We start from the raw sequence: 7,749 nt of genomic DNA, 5'->3' as shown, positions 1-7,749 counted from the left end.
CACTGTTAAACACTAAACTAATTGAGGTCCACAACAAAGAAAATAATTAACAAATTAGTGAATTGTGCTTCTGCTTATACTTCATTCCCCAAATGCCTAATCAACCTTATTAAAAGTAGCTTTTTTTATTAAAAGTAAGCAAAAAGCTAACTTGTAAATTTTATTATTGTCCTTCCTTGATACAAATGTTTCCTGGCCCATGGGAAACTATGACAAGTTTCTCTTCTTCCTTTCTTAATCTTTGCTCACTGTGAACCTCTCATTTCAAGTAGAATGCATGACATAGAACTCTCTAAAATTTCATTCAGAACATAGAAAGATGCTGCCACCTGCCTTTCCCTATGTTCATAGATACCCAGCCAACAAAGAAGCAGAGGATGACCACCACTGACACTACCAACTAGAACATATATGTGTGCTCCAGAATCCACCCTTTTTCTAGTGACTTGGAGCTGCATACTTTTGAAATGTATGTGATTCTCAAAGACACATTGTTGTATCTCCGCTGTTTCTTTCATAAACCAAGGGATATTTAATTATAAAAAAGAATCAACAGACCCAATTCACTTTACCTTTGAGCAACCAAGTCCTCAGATGTAGAAGCCACAGGGCATGTTGTGCCAACCTCTCTCTGCTCATGTCCCTACACTTTAGAATTAAGCTATGTATCCATTATCGATTGCCCTGTAGGCATTCACTGACTGATATCTTTGAAAAGTTTTCTAAATCACCTGATTAAAATTGGTTTCTGAGCCCATCAGCATATATCATTAGGTTTCTGAACTTATTCCAAGAACAGTTGTGGCACAGACATCTTGAACAGTCTTCCTGTGTGGGGTCTAAAAAGAGAACACTTTCTGGGTCAACCATTACTTCTAGTGCTCAAAGGTAAGGTTAATTAGGAGCCACAGAACTGGTAAAGTCAAAGGTCCTTTAAAAAAGTGATTAATTACTAAAAACTCTTGAACCCTTTATCACAGCCTCAAAATAGTAGAATCTGAAAATTTTTTATAGGATCAAAAATATTATGTTGACCTGGAGACCTGGAAGAAGGCAACTTCTGCGAAGAATAAAATCTTGAGAAACAGAAACTGAAGGATCATCATGTATAATCAAAAATCTAGAGCAAATTAAAACTTACATTTGAGGGTTTTACTCTTTCTTAAAACTACTAAGCAAGAGAGCACTCTCAGATGATTAGTTCTGTATAATGGTGTCTTCACTGTTTGTTTATTTGAATGTTCTCTGACAACATTTATCTACAGTTTCACATATTTTTCCATATTCAAATCTTCCTTGCTACTTTATGCTACTCCCAAAAGATGAAATGGAGAACTTAGAAACTTTTACCCCAATCTTCCACTGTAGATTTCAGGATTGAGTAAGGATGAGGAAGAGGAAATAAATGGTATTATTGTCAGCCCAGAAGATACTGCAGGAGTATCACATTTTATCAGGACTACCCTGTCTTCATGTAACCTGTACCCTATCTTCATGTAACCTGAAAATCCACCTAGGCAATTAACCTTAAAACATTCTTCTGCATCTCCTTAGCATATTTCTAATTCTTTGAGAATTTCTTTTTATCCATTGCTAAGGAATCTCCCTTAAAGCTTTCCTTATTTGAACATGGTCATGGATTTAGGAAAAATAAAAGCATCAACTAATTTATGGGAAAGATTTTAGACTTTACTTTTCCCTGAAGAAACTTTATTAGACATAAAACATGATCAAAAGCTTTAAAAGAATCTAAATCCACCTAATAATAAAGATTTTTTATTGGCACATTCTGAGAGCCTTGTTTATCCCACAAATAAAGCTATTCATTTTGTGCTTTTGTTTCCCAGTATCTCATTAACTTACCTTGCACAAGCACATCTAAAATAATCTCTTCTGCTCTTTCTTTACAATTCAAAATTATCCTTGATAATGGCTTTTAAATGCCAATATCAGATATCTACCACATTTTGTGATCAAAGTGAAATATTGAAAATATAAATATGGTCTCAGGAAGTACCAGGAAAATAATCTCTCCCCTGTGTTTACCACTGTATTATGCTACACAATATAAAACACACAGCATGCCTCCTATCCTCAAGGAACTTGTATTATCACCAACCTGAGGAGAAAAGAAACATATAAAACAACAGTGAGCAATACAAATAGCATAGACTAAAGCTCTATTGATACACTATTGATATTATAGTGGATAATATCATGATTCGGAGAAGAAAGTCAGCATGTATCAGAGTCCACAATAAATTTCAAGAAAATAAATGTGCCTCAAGAGAGCTAATATGTGGAGAGAGTGACTCAAGACATAGGGATCCACCTCAGAGAGGACCAACAGTGTGTTTGTAGAACAGTGAGATTTTTCTGCTCAGAGCCAAGGGTACTACGGAAAGTCCAGGAGTACCTTGAAACAGATAAATGCAAAAATAGAAAGCTCAGTATTCCCATTACTATTACTGTATAACAAATTTCCCTAAAACTTAATGGCTTAAAAAAAACCATTTTATTATGCTCATGGATTTGGTGGGTCAGAAAATTTAGAAAGGGTCATGCAGGGATGGCTCATCTCTGCTCCACAGTGACACTGGTCTCAACTGGGAAGACTTAAAGGCTACATGTTGGGGTCATCTAAAGGCTTGTTCACTCACATACATCTACTCTGAGATGACTTGAAGACTAGGACTGCTGACCAGAACACCAGCATGTGACCTGTAATATCTGTGGCTTTGCTTCTTCATGGCATGATGGTCCCAGGGTCATTAGATTTCCTATGTGGCAGCTCAGGGCTCCAAACAGGAGTGCCCCAGAAACAAGGCAAAAGCTACATCATCTATTGACTCAGCCTTGTAAATCACACAGCATCACCTCCATCATACTCTATTGTTCAAAGAAGCCATAGGCCCACTCAGATTCAAGGGGTGGTGTCATAGAGAAAATAATACCCCACCTCTCAGTGGGTTAAGTAACAAAGAATTTTGAGGCCATGTTTTAATATCAACAAACACAGGTTTGCTGATATTTTCTCCCACATTTAAAATACTTCACAATCTCACAAATACCCATAATACCCATGAAAGGAAAAAGAGTAGAAAATAAGTGTTCAGTGTTGAGATGACCACATGTCTCAGTTCTCTCAGGAATAATCCCAGTTTATACATTATACATTATACATTTTATCCCAATGTAATTATTAATAGCTTTCCCTTTGACTCTCAAAAGTGTCCTGTTGAATGATAAGTTATATGATCATCCTATTTGATCTAATTCAAAGACCTATCTCTACATAAAAAGGGAAAGTAACACCCTCACCTCTCTCCAAATAATTCATCTTAATCTAAAATATCCAAACTAATCAACTATATCACATATTCCAAATGCATTTGCTTTTTGAGCAACATGCCAGTTACCTTATCAGTATGTGAAGACATCAACCAGTAGTCGATAGTAAGAACAAGGCAGAACTGGAACCACACGACTTCAAGATTCCCCCTTAATTTAGGTCCTACCTCTGGTAACAGGGCAGTGTATAAATCCAGTTTTGTTTGTTCATGTAAGAAATCATTACCTTCACTGTTAGTTTTTGTAGAGTTCTAAATGTAGCAGAGTAGCAGCTATCCATGCTTTGATAAACCTTTTGAGTGTCAAAACACCAAAAAGGGCTATATAAATAAACTGCATATTAAAAAAAAAACAGTTTCAAAGGCATATTTTCCTACTTCAGTTTGAGAATGAATAGACAAAACAAAAGTCAAATATTCTTTTAAATAGTCTTTGAAAAGACTGAAATTTTTTTGTTGCAACTTTTTTAAGCAAAGGGATTTATTTCCCCAAATGGAGGCTTTGTCCCACTTGGACACGTTGTACAAGCCAGACTATGTCCTAACACTAAATTGTATGCATTTACAATTCAGTTAGCACTTTCTTTTAGATGTAAGGGCATTTTTCCTTGGATTTCTAACAGAGTTTGCTGTCAAACTCTAACATTTAAAAATGTTCAGCAAAGAAGAAAGGCGAAAGGAACTTGGTTTGCATTTAACTAAGAAAAATTTACCATATTAACTATGGATGCTTAACATCAGGCCATAAAATTCTTGTCATGCTGTCAGTGGGGCTCTCTCCCTTTATTTGTGCCTGCACTGCTAGAACTAGGAGTTTTCTACCAAAAGGTCCATTTAGGGATTTTCCATTAACAGATTATTAACTACTCTTCTAGTAGATTAAATTCACAAGATTCCATTTATATTGAGAGCAGGGTAAGATTATATGGGCTCCACTTCCCTTAATCTGATTTTATTGTTCTTATGTTAGAAGGACCTCAGTCCACATGTGTTAATTTCTGGATACAGTTGTCAAGAGTTAAAATGCTAGTAAAGAGTTATTTCAAACATCCCTAGTTTAAGTTCCAGAATGTACCATATCCCACATTACAACTTTTATTTCACCTGTAAGTCTATTCCAGTTATGGTTCTGTGCCTGGAGTCCCCAAGTCCATCCCCAGATTTGGTGATGTGCTAGGCAGACTCACAGAACTCACAGTTATGATATACTACAGCCAAAGGGTACAAGCAAAATCAGTAAAGGGAAAAAATACATGGGACAGAGTCTAAGGAAAACCAAGTACACATTTCTAAGAATCTTGTCCCTGTAGAGTCATATAGGGCAACTTAAATTGCTTCAGCATTGAACTATGACACTTGTAAAATGTTGCCTCCTAGGACATCTCATTAGAGACTTAGTGCCCAAGGTTTTACTGGGAGCTGGCCATATAAGAACCTCTGCCTAGGACATACCTAAATTCCAGATTCTCAGAATGAAGGCAGGTGCTTAACGTAAGCCACATTGTTTGCACAAATAGTTTAGGCACAATAAACTACTCTTATAAGTCAGAGAATGGTGGGAAACATGCCCAAAATCTAAGTACCCAGATGCCAGCCAAAGGCCAACCCTGCAGCCAGGCCTTTCTAAAAATAGTCTCAGCCCAGCTATGTTAGCTCTTTTCCCTGCCACCTGAGATCTAGATAAGTTTGACTTGAACCCCTTTGCCAATCTTATACACTCTGGAAGATTAAGCCCTCTTAAAGTTTTTTAAACTTCCTGGGGCCATGTCTTAAGGTCTTTAGCTGGATTTTTCAGTTTTTGTGTGTTTTTTTGGTTTTGTTTTGTTTTGTTTTGCCTTAGCTGCCTGACCTCACCTACTTGGTAAACAAAGAAGGGCAGTCTTGTGCTCCTTCTTTTATCAGTATTCAAAGTACAATGATGACAGTGAGCAAGTACACAAGAGCCTCCCCACATTTGTGACAGTACTGTTCATTTCCCCTAGCTCTTTTCTAGGGCTGCTGTCCCTCTCATCACTTTCTACTCCCACTTCTAGCAGTGCTTTTCCCATTGAAATAGAGGTGCCAATCCAGACAGGATGATTTTAAGATTCAAACCATGCCCAAGTGATTCCCATCAGTGAACCAACAGCCATACTATATATACTGGTTTGCTTATGCAATTCCCTAAAAATACATATCTAAAACAAGGAAAGTTCACCTATTTAATGTTACTTATGAGCCCTTATGTATTGTCCTTCCCTTATGAGTTCTGGTCAGCCTCCCAGAAGGTGAAAAAAGATTGGAATATTTTAATACATTCTACATAAAATTATCCTTCAAGGAATTTCCTAGATGCTCCTAAATTTGAAAGCAAGAAATGAACCTTCCATAGGGCTCTGCGCCACTGGAAAGAAACCTTTAGCATTAAGTTTTCTGCCCTGTGAAGCACTATTTGACATTGTAATTTTGCACAAATATAACATTTAGGAATATCTACATCAGTGTGTCTCAAAATTCCATCCTTGCAATGTTAGATCTTTGCAACACATCTCTGATTCCTCTCATTTTCATGAAACTCTAGTTGTGCTTTAGAAACTGTTTCCCCCATAGATCATTTTTAATTCAATTTAAATTAAGCAAATGCTCACTTGAGCAGCTAAAGCGCCTTAAGGACACTTAAATTAATGATAATTATTTAAACATTCATATTCTCATATGCAGTTCTCCTGATTTACCCTCTAATCAACATAATTCAAAATTATATCCATGGAGAGAGAGTTAATTCACATATTTTATAGGAGAAAAAAAGTATTTATTTTGAGGGTTATTATTTTAAAGGAAAATGAAACAATTTTAATTGACTTGTGAATTCATTACCTCTATATCATTCAGTTGCAAGATAGTCTATGCAACCTTAGGTAAAATTTTAAAACCTAAGATCCTTGCTAAAACAAAACATATTCATGTAAAGCCTCTTGGTAAAGTCTCATAAATGCCACATTCAAAGCCTTGGGTTTTTCTTTGAACTCTGTCTCCACATGTCCAAGCTTCACTGTCTTAATCTATAAAGAAGAATCATAAATATTAAATAAGAATATCTATGTAAGCTGTGAACGCATTCTGCAAACTATAGCAGGTGACACAGTCATTAGACTAATATTACAAGACAGAAACTTAAGGTCAAGAAATCTTCATGATCCTTTCAGGTTTCCATTAGCCTTATCAGTATCTTGCGTTAGATAAGATAACCCTGTCTTATGTTTGCTGTTAGAACATGTTCCTTGAAGGCCAACTCATCTCCATGGTCATCACAACATTTGGCATGGTGACTTACATAATATAAGTGCTCAATAAATACTTATTGAATTAATATAGAAATTGAAGTGCTATTCACCCTTCTCTTCATAAAAACTCAGGCTCATAGTTTAAAAGAAAAGGTGCATATTCCTCAGTCAAATACATCACAGTACTACACAGATTTTAGTTTTAAACCCTCACAGGCCAGTGAATTTAAATGGGCTTTGATGCAGTGGATACACAATAACAAAAAGGAGAATTGAGTTAAAATGTGGGTAGGTCTCAAGGTCACTATAGGCAGTACAAGAGGAAACCAGTGAGGCAACTTACATACCTACAATCAAACATAGTAAGAGGATCAGTAATTGAAAACCTGTAAAGCAAATTGAGGCCAAGCAATACATAAAGAATATATCCTTTTTTTGTTTTAATAAAACCAACCACTTGCATCAAGAAAAAAAACCTTATAAGCTTCCTGGTTCAACAGGAGGCAATTCACAAATTTGACCTACGTGAGGTTTACAGCAGATGATAAGTGGTGACACTTGGTTAGAGTCGAGAATAAGCAGCCAAGAGAAAAACTATTTGAGATTCATCCATAAGATATAAAAGATAAACATGACATTTCTCGTGACTGTCTGTCTTTGTTTCTTTTGTAAAACTGAACCACGCTTGCTTACATAGCAACACCTCTTAAAATTCAAGACAATGTACATGGGATGAAAGCATTTTTTCTCCTGCAAAGGACTGTATCTCATCCAGTTACAGGAAATACCATGGCAGCATTATCTGAAACACCGTCAGTGAGATCAAGCATAAAATGGAAGTGTAGGTTTCCTACTATCACATACTTACATGGTGTAACCAAAAAGAAACTTAAGATCATACCTTTCCCTAAAATCCTCTAGTCTTTATCAACTTATGTTCTCAACATTAAATTCTCTACTTTTGAATTAGGACATTGACTGCTGGTAGCCATTATTAAAATGCACATATTTCTTAAGAGGCGTAAAATATCAACCCATTCAATGGTTAATCAAACTGTAGTACACCCAAAACATGGAATGGTACTCAGCAATAAAAAGGACTGGAGTATTGACAGATGCATCTTGAATGAATCTCT

Source organism: Pan troglodytes, chromosome 15, assembly GCF_028858775.2.
Source record: "Pan troglodytes isolate AG18354 chromosome 15, NHGRI_mPanTro3-v2.0_pri, whole genome shotgun sequence".
In the NCBI taxonomy this organism is placed as follows: Eukaryota; Metazoa; Chordata; class Mammalia; order Primates; family Hominidae; genus Pan; species Pan troglodytes.
Note: the sequence above shows the minus strand (reverse complement) of the source record.